This window comes from Heptranchias perlo, chromosome 28 (assembly GCF_035084215.1).
Source record: "Heptranchias perlo isolate sHepPer1 chromosome 28, sHepPer1.hap1, whole genome shotgun sequence".
NCBI classification, from domain to species: Eukaryota; Metazoa; Chordata; class Chondrichthyes; order Hexanchiformes; family Hexanchidae; genus Heptranchias; species Heptranchias perlo.
The window spans coordinates 21234148-21250798 of NC_090352.1; the positions used below are offsets into that span (position 1 = coordinate 21234148).

The 16651-nt window shown below is 40.1% G+C and overlaps 1 protein-coding gene across 5 annotated transcripts in view; it reads right to left on the reverse strand.

Moving 5' to 3' along the window:
• The window catches only part of LOC137344912 (rab effector Noc2-like), a 162086-nt gene extending 148572 nt beyond the window's left edge, over positions 1-13514 (reverse strand). For 3 of the 5 annotated variants that reach the window (XM_068008192.1, XM_068008187.1, XM_068008191.1), the window contains exon 1: positions 13272-13514. The gene's annotated coding sequence lies outside the window, so the exon portion shown is untranslated. Of the gene's footprint in view, positions 1-13102; positions 13126-13271 lie in introns of those variants that run through there. The other 2 variants (XM_068008193.1, XM_068008189.1) reach the window with 2 other exon arrangements.
• Positions 13515-16651: the final 3137 nt, after the last annotated feature.

The window sequence follows — 16651 nt, forward strand, 5'->3', positions numbered from 1 at the left end:
TTCTCCTGAATTCCCTATTGGATTTATTAGTGACTATTTTATATTTATTCCCTCTTGTTCTGGACAACTCCCCAAGTGGAAACATTTTATCTACGTCTACTCTATCAAACCCTTTCAATATCCTCCGCCTTCTCTTATCTAGAGAAAAGAGCCCCAGCTGTTCAGCCTTTCCTGATAAGTATATCATGTCAGTTCTAGGGGGTCGATTTTGTAATGGTGACGGGTTGGCAGCGGGGGGTGCGGTGGTGAAGGTGCGCATGGCAAACCTGCTTAAGTAAAACTTACCGTTTCCAACACGATCGCATGTTGATTGCTGATGATTTACATCCTCTCCAGGTTTCGCGCCTGGCAGACAGCCTGACTGACAGGCTGGCTGCCGTCGGGAGCTGCAACGTGAGGGGGGGAGCAAGACGTCATCCGGCGCTGCAACGGAAGATCGGGGTGGGGGGGAAAAAGAGAGGGGGCGGGTGAAGAGGGACACATCGGATGGGGAAGGGGTGAAGTTTATTAGCGTCTTCTTGTATTTTCTCGCATTGTTCCTTTGTATTAACTACATTCGCCAATTTGGTGCCGTTCACAAATTTTGAAATTGTACTGCCGATTCCCGAATCCAAATCATTAATGTAAATTGTGAACGACAGTGGTCCCAGCACTGATCCCTATGGAACACCACTTCCTCCCTTTTGCCAGTCTGAATAGCTACTGTTTTGTAGCCAGCTTGCTATCCATTCTGCTACTTGTCCCCTGACTCCACATGTTCTGACCTTAGTCATGAGTCATTGAAGGCCTTTTGAAAATCCAAATATATTACATCGACTACATTACCCTTGACTGCTCCTTCTGTTCCTTCTTCAAAGAATTCAATAAGGTTGGCCTTCGCTTTGGAAATCCCTGCTGACTACTCTATTATATTTTCAGTTTCAGTTTCTAGATGTTTTTCAATTACATCTTTGAGTAAAGATTCCATTATCTTTCCTACCACCAAAGGTCTATAGTTCCCTGGACTTGTTCTATATCCCTTTTTAAATATAGGAACAACATTAGCTGTCTGTTAGTCCTCTGGCACTATTCCCTTATCTAATGAATTTTTATATATATGTAATAGGGACTCTACTATTCCTATCTTATCTTCCTTTGATATGCATGAATGCAATCCATCCAGACCAGGGGTTTTATCCTATCCAAGTATGATTAGTTTATCAATTATCACCCCCTTTCTATCTTAAGTGTCTTTATCTTAAATTTCTTTATATTATTTTTGTTCTTTTCTTCTAATGTCATGCCCACCTTGTTAGTCTCCATAGTAAATACTAAGGCAAAGTAACTATTCAATATTTTTACCATTTCACTGTCATTAACAGTGAATTTATCTTCTGCATCCCTTAGTGGCCCTATCCCTATCCTGATTTTTCTTTTGTTATTTATGTGGCTGTAGAATACTTTACTATTTCTTTTTACATTCCTTGATAATTTAATTTCGTAGTTCCTCTTTGCTTTCCTAATTGCTTTTCTGACTTCTTTCCTAACCTCTTCGTATTCCCTTTTGTCATCCTCTCCTTTATTGTCCATGTACTTAGAGCATGCCTTTTTCTTTAGTTTCAATTTTACCCTCGTCTGTTTATTCAGCCATGGTGTTTCCTCATTGGCTAGTTTGTTCTTGGTTTTTTTTTGAGAGGAATATATTTCTCCTGAACTCTATTGATCACCATTTTAAATAATTCCCACTACTGTTCTATCTCTTTGTCAGTCAATTTTTTTTTTCCAGTTTACCTTCCCTAGTTCCATTCTCATCCCCTCAAAATTTGCTTTTTCCCAATCTACTACTTTGGTCTTTGACTTACTTAAGTCTTTCTCAATCATTATTTTTAAACCTCATTATATTATGATCAGTATCGCCTAGACGGTCCCCTACGCTTACTTTGCTTATCTGTTCCAGTTCATTTCCCATTACTGGATCCATTAGTGATTCCTCTCTGTTTGGGCTTCTTACGTACTGGGCAAGAAAGCTGTCCTGTACACACTGTAAAAACTCCATTCCCTTTTCCCCTTCCCCTACCTCCTCTTGCCAGTTTATTTGGGGGTAGTTGAAATCTCCATGACTATTATTCAATGTCTTTTACTCATTTCATAGATTTATCTTCAGAAAGTGAAGCAGCTACAAATGAAGTGGAAGAGGTTGGAGATCGGGGTGGAAGAATAGAGTGAGAGACACAGAAACAGAAAAAGTGAAAACAAGAGACTATTTTTCAGATTTAGAAGTATCTTTAGCTAAGGAGAATGGAAGACAAGTTTTTGGTGGACCACGGCCTAAAACAAAGTCTGAGAACCACTGAATTAGATAGTTTTTGGTGATGTTTATTCTCAAAGCTGCACATGTGGCTTGAGCTAAAGCAGGCTTACAAATACAATGTTTTGCTTCAGGTCTTTGCTCAAACAAAATCAACAACAATTTACATTTATGTAGCACCTTTAACATAGGAAAACATCCCAAGGCGCTTCAGAGAGGTGTAATCAGAAATAAATGGATGCTGAGCTAAAGGAGGAGATAATAGGAGGGGTGATTAAAAGCTTGATCAAAGAGGTGGGGTTTAAGGAGGGTCTTAAAGGAGTGGGAGCTGAAGAGTCAGAGGCGTTTAGGCAGGTGATTCCAGAGCGTGGGGACGAGGTGGCTGAAGGCACAGCCATTGGAGAAAAGGACAGGGGGAGGATGCCCAAAATGCCAGTCATAGCAATGGAGAGTTGGGGGGTGGGGGGGGGGAATAAGGCTGGAGGTGGTTATAGAAGTAGGGAGGGACGATGCCTTGGGGGGATTTAAACACAACAATGAGAATTTTACATTGGAGGTGCTGGGAGACCAGGAGCCAAAGTAGGTCATCAAGAGCAGAGATGATACGTGAGTGGTACTGAGTGCAGGATAGGATACGGGCAGCAGAGTTTTGGAGGAGCTTCGTTTACAGAGGGTCGAGGATGGAAGGCCGGCCAGGAGAGCATTGGAATAGTCGAGGCTCAAGGTGACAAAAACATGGATGAAGATTTCAGCAGTAGATGGGCCAAGGTGGGGCGGAGGCAGGCGATGTTACTGAGGTAGATACAGGTAATATTTGTGACAGAAGGGATATGGGGGTCAGAAACTCAGCTCGGGGGTCAAACAGTACGCTGAGGTTGCCAACAGTCTGGTTCAATCTTAGACAATGGCTAGGGACTGTGATGGAAGCGGTGACAAAGATAAAGGGTTTGTGGTGGGCCCAAAGATGAAGGCTTCAATCTTCCCAATATTTAACTGAAGGAAATTGTGGCTCATCGAAGACTGCATGCTGGACAAGCAGTCGGACAACAAAGAAGCAGTGGAGAGATGAATCAGTTTTGTCTAGCCTGGGCCACACCCAAAAATTGTAGTGCCCACACTTAAATTGCACTCACTTCCCTCCCTCCAGCACCTCTGTCCTCCACTCCATCTAAAACTCACTTTTACAGCCTCTTGAGCTGGGCTTTCTCTAAAGTGCCTTTTGCCTACAGCCTGATGCTTCTACTTCTCACCACCACCAGTGACTCTGCTGCATTCCATTCCGCTTCCAGCTGCCACCAGTGCTTCATTCCTGGGTCTGGCTACTCCTGGAACGGGGCCATTACTGGGGTCCTGGGCCTATACGCAGGGCCTGGTCGTGTAACCCGACTTGAAGTGAATGGAAATGAAAAATCGGGAAAGATGCAAGACGACATCGGATCCAATATCGCCGGTTTTACACTAACGCCTAAAGTCAAAATTATCCTCATTGTGTGTTACATGGTATAATACTTCTGTCATGATCAAATAGCGTGTGCTGTAATTCTCAGTGAACAATCACAGGAGATCCACTAGTAAACATAATGGATGTAGATGTTCTGGGGGGCAGTGTCCTGGAGTTGGTTAAGGGGTCTAGGAGCACCAAGAAGGGGCAAATGAGCACTGAAGGGGGAAACTGGGACCATTGACAGGTGAAGATGGGGGCAGGAAGTAATCCAGGACACACAACCATGTCCCAAGCGTAGGTCCAGGTTTTCCACACTGGCCCAGGACCAGAAGCAGCCAGAAATAGGAATGGAGCATTGTGCTGGAGTGTGGCAGAGTTTGCAGTAGCAGTGAGAACAAATGATGCAGAGAAGCAGGCAAGAGATACTGTGGAGGAAGAACAGGCCATTTTTAGATTGATAGAAGGCCAGAGAGGAGCAAGCACGATTTAAATATGGCCACAGTATCTTTTGGGAATGGCCAGGGGTGAGCACAACTCATTTTGTGGGAGCAAAATATTTTGGTTTTATATTTTGAAGCCCACATTCACTCACAGCTGCCATCATCAAGAGTAAATATCACCGAAACCTACCTAATTCAGTAGTTTTCATCCTTTTTTGAGGGGGGGGGCGCACCAAAAATACTTGCAGTCTCTTGTCCCCTTTAGCTAAGGAAATAGGTACAGGCACAGACTAATGTATGTTAAAAAAGTCTCTCTCTCTCTCTCCATCTGTTTCTTTTCTCTCCCTTCCCCTTGATCTTTTCTTCATTCTCTCTCCCTCCAGCCGTCCCTCCCCGCCTATGCCACCCATGTCTGTATCTCTCAATCTCTTGCTCATTCTTCTGTTTCACTTTTCACTTTTATCACCTGCTCTCTTTTGCTCTCCTCTTTAACGTTTCAGCAGACCAAGAGCTATTCAGGAAAGATGGTAAGATTGGGGTGGTGGTGGGGGGAACATGCAGGGAAAGGAGGTGATTGAGATATACACTTGGGTTGGGCCTGCAAATAAATTGGGGGTGGGGGGGGTGGTGGGGGGGGGGGGGAAGAGGAGAACGCAGGGAATGGGGGGCAGGAAGTGCTTACGTGGGAAGGCAGGCAAGCAGGCAGGCTAGGAGACACTCAGGATGCAGGAATGGGGAGCAGGTAAACCGGTAAGCACTTGGAATGGGTGTGCAGTCAGTCAGGGCAGGAACTACTCAGGACAGGTGGGCAAGTAAGTGAATTGTGAGCCACAAGAAACAGTTGAATCAGCTGACCATGCAAGCTGGCAGGTATTCGAGGCGGGCAAGTGAGCCAACAGCAGATGAATCATGCATCATTTGGTCTGGGTGAACAAGTAGGATGGCCTCTCAGCACTCGGATTAAGAGAACGCGTGGACAGGCCGCTAAGCACTTGGGTTCCTGAAACAGAGGGAACCATCTACTTTTGCCTAAGGTTAGGACAAAATGATCAAAGGTTTCATTCAGTCAAGAAAACGTAAATCGATTCAGGCTACAAGAAACTAAGATGTGAGACTGGACTATTCATGGTGAATGATCGGTTTAAGAAGCTGTTTGAAAACAGACAAAAAGGCCTCGATAAAGAAAAAGATTTTTTTTTGAGCTTAAGTGAAAATAGAGTATTTATATTTTTAAAATTTGAAGAAAAGGAGGACCGAGTCAGACCATGGATGTGAACATTGCCCTGGCTGCTCTCCTCTGCATCCAATCAACATTGATAGAAGGTCTCCTCTTTCAAATGGCCAGAAGGCTCCCAAGTGTAACTGATGTAGGTAGTCTCAAATCTAGAGGACACAGGTCCACAGTACAAAACTACCCATAAATGGACATAGTGAAAAGAATGTCATTTGCTTATGGATGTATAGAAAGTGTGCCTTTGAAAAGGAAACTAACTCTGCTCTACAATGGAACAGTCAATCCAGTGTACCAGAAATTCCACCATCTAAAAAAGTCTTCTTTACTGGGAGTGCCAAGCATCTACATACACGTAAGCCTGTAACCAGTTCACGTGCAACTAAAATAGAGACTTGAAGACCCCGACACGAACGCAGGCACACACACAAAAATGGCCTGTAGAGACATGTTACCCTATAGTGTGACACAAGTCCGATACATTATGCAACAAAGCACAATGCATACTTTTCAAAGCTTAATTTTAGTTTCTTCACACACACAGGAATGCAGCAGTTACTCCCTAAAAGGAGAAAAAGTACAGAGGACAAATACATGACGTATAAACTCCTCCACATTCTGGATATTTGAGCAACAGCAGTAATGGGGTACATTTTGTCAAGAGGAATAGAACTGCATGAAAAGACCCACATCATCTGTATTTTTGTAGTGATTCATGTTTCACAGATTAGACTCTTATGAAGAACTGTGGAATACAGAAGGACCAAGTAAAGTTTTCCTTATCAGGGCACCAATCTTCATGGCACACTTCTATGCTATTCTTTTTATACCAGATTCTACAATTCCCCGTCCCCCGTTCTCATCATCCTCTGGTGAAAGTAGTGACTTTTGCCTATCCCTGTCCCAGGGGGTGCTGGCTACGATCCAACTTCTCACCAATTCTTCATGTGTGAGCCCAGAGTGCAAATGTCGGAAAGCTATTAATACTGAAAGACAGCATCATAGCTGAACCCGATCCCATCCCCGTGCGACATCTACACATGCACATGTTCCAGCTGCAGTTGCTGGATAGTGATAAGGAGTGGGAACCCTGAGTAGCTTTTTTTGCCCACACTGACTCAGGAATGTTGAAACCAATTGTAACAGCCCTACTACCACTCCAGCTAATATTGGTTCATTTAGTTCGAACCAGAGACATTCTTGGTCTGCATGCCTCAGTTCCACACTGGACAATGCATTTATCTATTGAGCCATCATGTAATAAGGTTTAAAAATTGGATGCAAATTTGGGAAAGTTTGATATTTGTGCACATATTTTCCAAAGTCTATACATCTACACTTCATAGAATCTTACAGCGCAAATGGAGGCCATTCAGCCCATGGGCCTACAGGCCCATCATGCCTGTGCTGGCTCTTTGAAAGAGCCATCTCTCCCCTGCTCTTTCTCTATAGCTGTGCAAAGTTTTCTTTTTCAAGTATTTTCCCAATTTCCTTTTGAAAGTTACTACTGAATCTGCTTCCACCACCCTTTCAGGCAGGGCATTCCATATCATAACAACTCACTGCATAAAAAAAATTCTCATCTCCCCTCTGGCTCTTTTGCCAATTAAATCAGTGTCCTCTGGTTACCAACCCTCCTGCCAGTGGAAATAGTTTCTCCCTATCTAATCTACCAACACCCCTCATAATTTTGAACACCTCTATTAAATCTCCCATTAATCTTCTCTGCTCGAAGGAGAACAATCCCAGCTTTTCTAGTCTCTCCACATAACTTAAGCCCCTCATTCCTGGTACCATTCTAGTAAATCTCCTCTGCACCCTCTCCAAAGCTTTGACATCCTTTCTAAAGTGTGGTGCCCAGAAATGAACACAGTAATCCAGCTGAGGCCTAACCAGTGATTTATAAAAGGTTTACCATAACTTCCTTCCTTGTATGAAATAAATTATTTCACAGTATAGCTAAGTATTTTATCTTTCCTTAACAAAAAGAAACTTGCGCATTCAATAACTGAACACATATCTGGGTTGTGAGGGAGAGATAATATGTCCCCCTTCATGCCCCACAATGGTTGCACCTTGGTTGTGCTCACGCTTTTAGACAAGGCTGTGTTTGAGCAAATGGCCAGGTAACTCAGGATTGGAAAATGAGGGAAGGGGGGGGGAGGGGGGGAGAAGTGGACAGTGCATAATTTTAGCAGTTTCCAGTCCAGGTTATTAGTAAAACAGCTAACTAAAAATACAGTATCCATTTTAATGATGTTCTTAAATCAGCAAAATGGTGACAATCTCCATGTTGGAACTGTATTTTTAACTACATTGATTTAAAAAAAAAATCTAACTGTAATTCTGTGGATTAAACGGTATAGGTATGGTTTTTCATCATCAACCATTTTTAGTCCTTCCTAACCAAGAGTTGGATCATCTTGCAACCCTTTGAAGACAGTTATACTTAAGTTCCATTGTTTGACAATGTTTTAGGAAGGACTGGTTTATGCAAGTTCTAGACTGGCAAAAATGTGCAAAGGCAGGCAAAATGAATACAAGACAATCGCTGAACCTAAATGACTTATACCGATGCTGAAGGAGGAGAAACATTTTTGTTGGCACACCCTTCAACTGGAATGAATTGCATTCTGTAATGTTCAGCTCTTTCTTTGTTTAAGACAGAAATGATCATCAAGGCACATCAAAAGGTCTTTTTATCATTCATATCAAGCATTGGAAACACTAGAATCATCTGAATTGAAATTTGTTCTATGAGAGATTTAATATTCCCGCAGTGTCTCCCCTGCAATCTAACAATTAGCTGCTTCTGGTTACATTAGTTTTGTACAATGCAATTGCATACAGAAGTAATTTATATAGTTTGAAAATATATTTAGTTGTCCAACTTGAAATTAAGACAATCTGAACCAGTTTGTTTCCACCCAAAGAGATTTCCAACAAATACAACTATCAGTGCCTTCATCTAGCATTTCTCCAACTGTGGAGCTCAGACTGTTTTGGCCGAGTGCAAATTTTCTGTAGTTTACTTCTCCTTCTCAAAAGCAGATCTACAAGTCCAGGAATGCATATCTTTACATTGCATGCCTATCTATAAAGTATATGGGACATGCAAAATTCAAAACTAAAATGCTATATTTATACAGATGTCTAATACTAACCATTACTCACTATAAAATGTAATCTAATATATTGTAAACCAGCCTTACTGGCTGTTTTGAACAAACTACTTGATCTTTGCTTAACTTTAAGTAGGCATCATATCCTACAGATAATGCCACAATATGTGGAATGTTAATCCATGTGAACATCATTATTCAAATGTCTACCGTTGGTTTTCAACAAACTACAGAACTAAAGTTGTTTATACTGCTAGTGTCAACATTATATAGAAATTACTGTACAGTATTGAATAGTCCTGTGATCCTTCCTGCAGATAACACATTAAGCATATACAAGCCAACAAAATTACAACACACATATACTACCTGGTCAATGTGACCTTTCATGCACTGTAATTTTCAATAGAAGAGAAAGGTGCCGATCTCTAGGGGAGGGGCATTCAAGGGATAAACAAGTCAAAGCATTCTATATTAAATGTTAAAAAGTAACAATTATATATATCATCTCTCCTCTTTTTAAGATTTCCAATGCTTTGTATCAACTCTCCAGCCCAATCTAATTCTCCAGGCTTCTGTCAATGCTGTTCTGTAAACAACCCATAGAAGATACACACACCATCATCAGTTCACTTACACCCTTGTTTTTTTGTTCATCTCTCTCCTTTCATTCCTTCTGGAAAAGCATTTTATCCCTGCCTCCTGCTCCCAACACCCCAGCTGAGAGCAGGGCTCACCATGTTCAGAATCATAAGAATAAATCTCAGACATACATAATACGCTTGCACTGTCAACACAAAAAAAAATGTTTAGCTTGTCATCCACCATGCAATAGCTCTTCCCCCCTCCAATTATTTTCTCTTAAAATTCTTACCTTTGAAACGTTAGATTTCTGCGAAGGTTTAACAGCACTGAATTTCATCTACACAGGTGAGATTTTACAACCATTATGAACCTCAGTTATAGACATGACTACACAGACAGAAGGGAATACAAGGCAGACATTACTGATATCAGGAGATGTCTTTTTTTCTCACTGTAAAGGTTTAAAACCAGCTGAGCAACTTTGGTTCAATTTTAACACCAATTCAATACAGCATGGCTTTAAAAAAAACACACACCACAGAGATATATCCTCTTGGCAAAAAGATGATTTTTTTTTCCAGAAAATGATCCATACCACAGTTTTATCGTTAGGTACTCAAAGCCAACAGGAGTCAATAAAAAGGTCCCAACTCAGAGTTATATCTTTCGCTAAAAGCATCTCCTTTAGGATGTGAAGGACCTACTGGGAAGCGGTTCCTGTGATAGCATGGAGCAGAAACTTCCCACAGACTTAGAAGAGAAATTTCCCCAGTTTCAATGCTTCATATAGCAGCTTAAACAATTTTGAACGGTCCTTCATTGGAACCGGTGCCGAGACTCCACTCACATTCAACATGCAGTACAAACAGACCTTTGGCATCAAACTGATTTGCATCAATAACACAGCCCAGGAAAAGTTGTGGATCACTGCAATTATTGCGTGCATGGTGAATGGACCAAGTTACTTCCTGATATTATCTTTAAAAGGCCGATAATGCTTAAAAGTAAAATTTCTAATGGAGGTGTATCTAGGAGCGAATTCCAAGGAATGGCTGGGTGAGGCCCTGATGTTGGATTAGGTCAAGACTCTGAAATTTTAGATGGTGCCCTGCTCATGTTAAATGTTCTCTTTTCACACTAGGTTCAGTCAGATGCCACGAAATACCCATCAAGAAAAAGCTACAATAAAAACTCACTTAACAATAACTTCTGGGGAAAGACACAGGTTACAGTAAACTAATAAAGGCCACTCTGCAATTGAAGTGGAATAGTTGGATGACCACACTAGTGGAGCACAAAACTTCACTGCTAAAAGTTAGGTACAATCTCTGACTCTGAAGGAAACTGTCTGGTGGATAGTGGCTACAGGGACCAACAGTACTGAATCCCTACAATATTGATAATTTTTTATTGTTACTATTATGTTTCCACTGGCTCCCCCCACCCATTTCCTATTGTAGTTATGTTAGTTTAATTTAGGTGTTACACTTCAACCAGTTTAACAAGGGCTGGTTTCACCATTTTTGAGGCTCTTGCAATTGGTTTTAATTAAGTATATGTGTATAATACACATTCCACACTTTTGGACATTTTTTGGAGAGGGGTGCATCTTATACTGAAAGTTTTATACATAACTATGCTAATTTACGATTGAAGACTTCCTTACGTGGTGCACAAATAATGGCAGCTGCTGTCACTTACATTTTTAAAATCAATGGACAAAAGCTATTCAACTCACAACTATACACACACTACCCCATTCAATGCAAAAAGCTTTAAAAACATCTCTAAAATTGTAACTGTGCTGTTTCTATATTTAATACATTTCTGATTCTCACAATAAATTGTGTGCTTAATATCCACTTCATTTTTGACATATATTCTTCCACAGGTCATTCAGTGTTACCTAAAAAGGGTAAACAGGCAGAAAAGGTCATCCAATATTTCTCTGACATTTTGAAAGCAAATCCCATGAACTGCCCCTTTCTCTACTGTTTATCTGCCCAATCTACTAGCCTTCACTATTTTGAAATCATTTACAATCTTCTTCAGTTAACCGTGTTCTAATTTTTTCTCTTCTACAGATTTTGATATTCAAGTTCAGATAATCCATTGTATGCACATGAGCCAGAAGGGCAATGGTCGCAACACTGGGTCCTGGAGGCATGACTATTTCCACCTGCCAGTTCATCCATCAACCACTAGTCTTCATTTTCTGTCCTTTGACCAACTTCTTGTCCACACTACCCCATTCCCTTTAATACCATGTATCTTAATTTTAGCAGCAAGCCTCCAATGCAGCACCACTGTGAATGTTCATGGTCTCCTACTCTAAATCATTGTATCCCTTAATCTGAAAACTGTGTAATTCATTTTCTTTCTCAGTCTTTACCTCTTTGTACAGTCTTCAGGCTTTTAAAACCCAAACTTGGTGTCACCTACTCACTGTTTCCTAATTTACCTCATCAGCATTGTTAATGTCCTGCAATATGGGATTTGGCCCTTCAACTTTATTTCCCAATAATTAAAAAATTATAAAAGCAAAGAACATAACAAAAATGACAATCCTGCATGAGATAACAGAATGACAACTAAAGTTATTTCATAACAAAAATTACACTTCTCCACAAAATTGCTGAAATACTAAATGTGATTGGTGAAATTACATAAAATCACCCAGTTATATGTTAATCATATTAAACATTAATTCAGGCAACAAGATTGTGCACTAATTATTTATTTCTTCTCTTTCTATATATGTTTATATCACCTCTCAATGATTGGATGAACATAAACAGGGCCACTGGATTATGGTGACTTGAGTAAGTGACTCTGTTAATACACGAGATTTGTACTGGTGTTTTGAGGATTGTATTCCCCGATTCTATCCATTTTTCCCTAAGTACAAATCACTGATCATCCACCCAATGGGTTTATGATTGCAGCAGGACCATCTCAGGGCAAAAGCAATATATTTACCCGAAAGGGAGTGTCATCTTGTGCAATTCTTTCCTACACACACACGTACTAATTCAAGACCAACACCAGAAGCATTTAATCCAGGCATCGACTCACATTTTCATTTGAGGGAATGGGAGTTTTTTTTAATACAAAAAGATACTCAGGCCAATATTTGGGTGACCAAGGAAGATTTATTACAGCAGCTTGGATCTTTGAAATGGTGACCAATACGATTGTGGTTTTGGTAATTTTCCCTAGAATCAAAAGGACTCTATCCATGGACCTTGGTATCAAGTGGCATCCCTTGGGAATGATTACCGCTAGTTTTGATTTAGAAACATGGTCTATTTTGACACATGTCATTACTCCATATATTGAAACGGGTTTACAATCTGGTTCACTTGTTGACAACATAAATCACTCCTAAAATTTCCTCCAATGTCGATCGCTCTGCTGAGTATCTGTTGAAAGGTCAAAATTCATTTTTCCTAAGAAAATTTCTAAATTAGGAAATTTCATCTTGTGATTTTATGAGTGGCCAGTACTGTCCTATATTAATTCTGCACTAATTCAATATGAACACCATTTTAAGTGCAGAGTTTGTTTTGGAGAAATTTAACAGTTTGCCGCAGACACCAGGAGAATAAGCGTTCTTAAAACCCAATTTGAACTCAAAACGGTCCGGAAATGCAAGTATTAAACTTGGGAATTTCCATATAAAACACGGAGATAAGTTTGAAGGATGTACCGGGCCACTAAATACATGTTTACGTGTTCCCTTTAACTGGAAAGCGTCCAATTCGCAAGTCTACGGGTTACATCCAAATGGTAAGGACGTCAGTTTCCTCCCAAAGGTCCGTAAACTACAGGATATGGGATTTCAAAGAGAGCAAATTTATGCGGAGTGATCCACAGCGAGAAAGTAGAGTCCCCGAGAGCTCGTATTCTCTTGGATTGAACTCCCCTGAAAGTATATTGTGCAGGGATCGTGGAACAGACAAAGAAAAACTCTACATTATTCCCAGGCCTCACCTTAGGGAGACTCAGGAAAACTGACAACACAAACCACAGCAGCAACTCATATCCCTCTGGGATTTCAGGAACCGTCAACATCGACTTTCTCTGTAACCAGCCAGAAACTACATTAAAACCTAAACACTGTGCAAAAGAAAAACCCCATAAATCCACACAAGGTACTTACCAGGAAAAGGGAGTTTGTGCACTGACGGAGCGCGATGACACGTATCCTGTACGACAGGCAACTTCAGGATGGCGCAGCCCCGGGGAGTTTCAGTTGGTTACCGGAGATGAGATGAGGGCAACATCTGAGTAAATGGTTTTAAACCCGGTGGTTTTTTTTAAAAAAAGTAAAGTTGTCTTGTGAGCAGCTCTACAGGACTCGCGTTATTTAGGAACTTTTCACTGTCCAGAAAACGAGTTGGTGACACAGTAGATTGGTGATTTGCATCAAATCTCTATAATTGATTAAACAGTAACAGGTGGACGGACAGATTCCGCTCGCCTTCAGATACTAACATTTCTGTTAATGATTGGTGGTTTTTTGGAATGAAGACGATTTTAAAAAAATAAAGCAGAATTATTGTTACAGTAGTGCATTATCGTGTTTGTTTCATGTTTGTCAACATTTCCAATCATTAAAAAGTCCAATATCCAAATTCTAATACAAAATGCGAATAGTGCTAGATGCATTGCAGAAATCGGTGTTATACACCTATAATACACGATTTAAAACACATTTGCAGTCACTCGTTTTGCATTTACTTAACTGTCCTAATTTGAATACTTTGCAAAGTATTCCACGTTTTTCCCGATGTTTGCACTGTGTGCCTCGCGCGCCATCTAGTGACAGGTGTCAGGGACTCCCGCCCCCGTTTACTCTCATTGATTCTTTAACCCATCGGCTGAACTGTTTCTGAAGTACGCTACAGGTGGGACAGTCGATACAGTACACATGATAACACACAGCTCAAGATGGACATTTTACTACCTCGTCGTCTAAGAGTGCATATAATGTTAAACTATCTTGCGGGGCGGCTATATAGATTTCAGCACAGAAACAGGCCATTCGGTCCAAAAGGTCGATGCCCGTGGTTATGTTCCACACAAGCTTCCTCCCACCCCTCTTCATCCAACCTTATTAGCATATATTTCTTTCTTATGTGGTTTATCAAGATTCCCCTTGAATCCATCTATGCTATTCGCCTCAACTACTGCTTATGGTAGCATATTCCACATTCTTACCACTCTGTGGGTAAACAAGTTTTTTTCTGAATTCGCCATTGGATTTATTGACTATCTTAGATTTATGGCTCTAGTTTTGGTCTCTCCCACAAGTGGAAATATCTTCCCTACATTTACCCTATCACACCCCTTCATAAGACTCAGGAGCTAAAGGGCCAACCATATTTAACAAACTTTTTGGTGGTGTTTGTGATATGTAAATGTGAATAGTATCTGCATAAACAATTATCTCTGCAATGAAATTCCTGATGTCAACACAGCAGCTTCAAAGCTCAGCCTGCCAAAACGACCTGGAAGATTAACAATGCCCTTAAAAATGTTTTTTTTTTTAATTGCCTGGACAAGTGTGTAATATGTAGTACAAATGAGCTGGAAGGAACACTCAAATAGTCTTATCATTTACCTTGACATTTTTGGTAAGTGATATATTCAGTTGAAGATGGTGGACCTAAAGGATAACCAATATTGCAGAAGGTTTTTTGCTCAACGGCTGGTTTATTTCTTGCAATAAATTTTACAGCCTGAAAATTGCAGTCAACAATTGTTGCATAATAGTGAAACAAATCTACATAATCCCACAATGTTCATATTCATAGATTTTTAGATTCACCCAATAAATGTTATGAACAGTCTGCCAATTATGTATTTTCAGAGATTTAATATGTTCTCATTTAAACTTTGGCTTTCCATTTATTTTATTTCTTAAAATGGCCCTATACTCTAAACAACCTTAAAAAGTTCAGAAGATCATTATTCTTTTGGGATAATGTCAGTGGGAGTAATTTTTTTAATTCAGATTTCTCAATGAATTTGTTTCTGCTCACCAGTACTGGGAATGGAGCATGTTTCCACTTTGTACATCAGGCACTTCCAGCCCAGATATAGCATGTCAGATCTCCCAATGTGCCTTCACCAATGCCAGAGACAGGTCCAAGTGACACTATAAACTTAATGCTAAATTGTGGGCAGGAATTGGGATTTGACTGAGAAAACTCATTTGATGTAGGACCCTTATAGAGATGATTATTATGAGGACTCCCAGCAAGGTTAGTCATGGGGGCCTCTACCCAGCCAGACATTTGCAAACTGCCGCCGATGAAAAACACACACATATATCTAAAATCTTACACATTAAAATAAACTCATTCACTTAATAACTTTCACACAAAATATTAGCACATAACTTCAATGGAAATATCCTGGATTTAGTTGCAACTGTTAAAGGAATCATAGACTGTTATAGCACAGAAGGAAGATAATGCATGTGCCCAGCTCAATGAAAGAGCATTTCACTTAGTCCCATTCCATTACCCTTTCAAAAAAAATTACTTTTCAAATATTTTTCTACTTCTCATTTAAAAGCTATTATGGCTACTACTTCCACCACTGTTTCCCTTAGGGTATTCTATATCCCAACAACCCTACAGGTTAAAAAAAATCACCTAACCTCTCCATTTTTGTTTGTTGTTGATCTTAAATTTATTCCCTCTAGTTACTGACTCAATGACCAGTGGAAGTAGCTTTTTCTTATTTACTTATTAAAAATCCCCAAAAGTGTGAATACCTCAGATATCCTCTTAATCATTTTTGTTTTAATAAAAAGAGCACCAGTTTCTCTGGGGTCTCCTCATAAGTAAAGCCTCTCATCCCTGTATCATCTTAATGAATCACCTTCTATATCTTCTCCATGGTTTTGACTTCGTAAGGTGCCCAAAACTGAACACAATTATACTAACTGCAACTTAACCAATGATTTGTACAGGTTTAGCATTACCTCTGTGCTTTTGTACTCTGCCCCTATTTGTAAAACTTAGAATCCCATGTTTTTTTTTAAATGCCCAGTTCACAAGCCTGTCTGTCTTCCAGAAGTCGTTTACGGTTCTTTTCAGTTACCACACTCCCTATTTTTGTGTCATCTGCAAATGTTGATATTCTGCCTCATTTCCAAGTCTAAATGTTACACATACATACACACACATATTATATGCTGAGAAAAGCAATGATCCCAAAAATGAACCCCAGTATACATTTACGTAAATAAACAAAAGATCTTGCATTCCTTAATTGGGAGAGAAACATTGCAAAAACGCTGAATTGTAACCCTACTGCAGAAACCCCGCCCTGCCCCTTTGCAGTAGGGTTACAATTCAGTGTTTAAAAAGTAGAGTTCTTTTTGCAAAATAATAAGCTTGAAAATCTGTTTTTTTGTGTGTGTGAGATGTCATGATCCGAAAATTCTCAGCCTTCCAGAAGAGGCATATACATACAATGCATAAAAAATATGCACACTTATCTAAAACAAGTCAATTCTTCCAAATT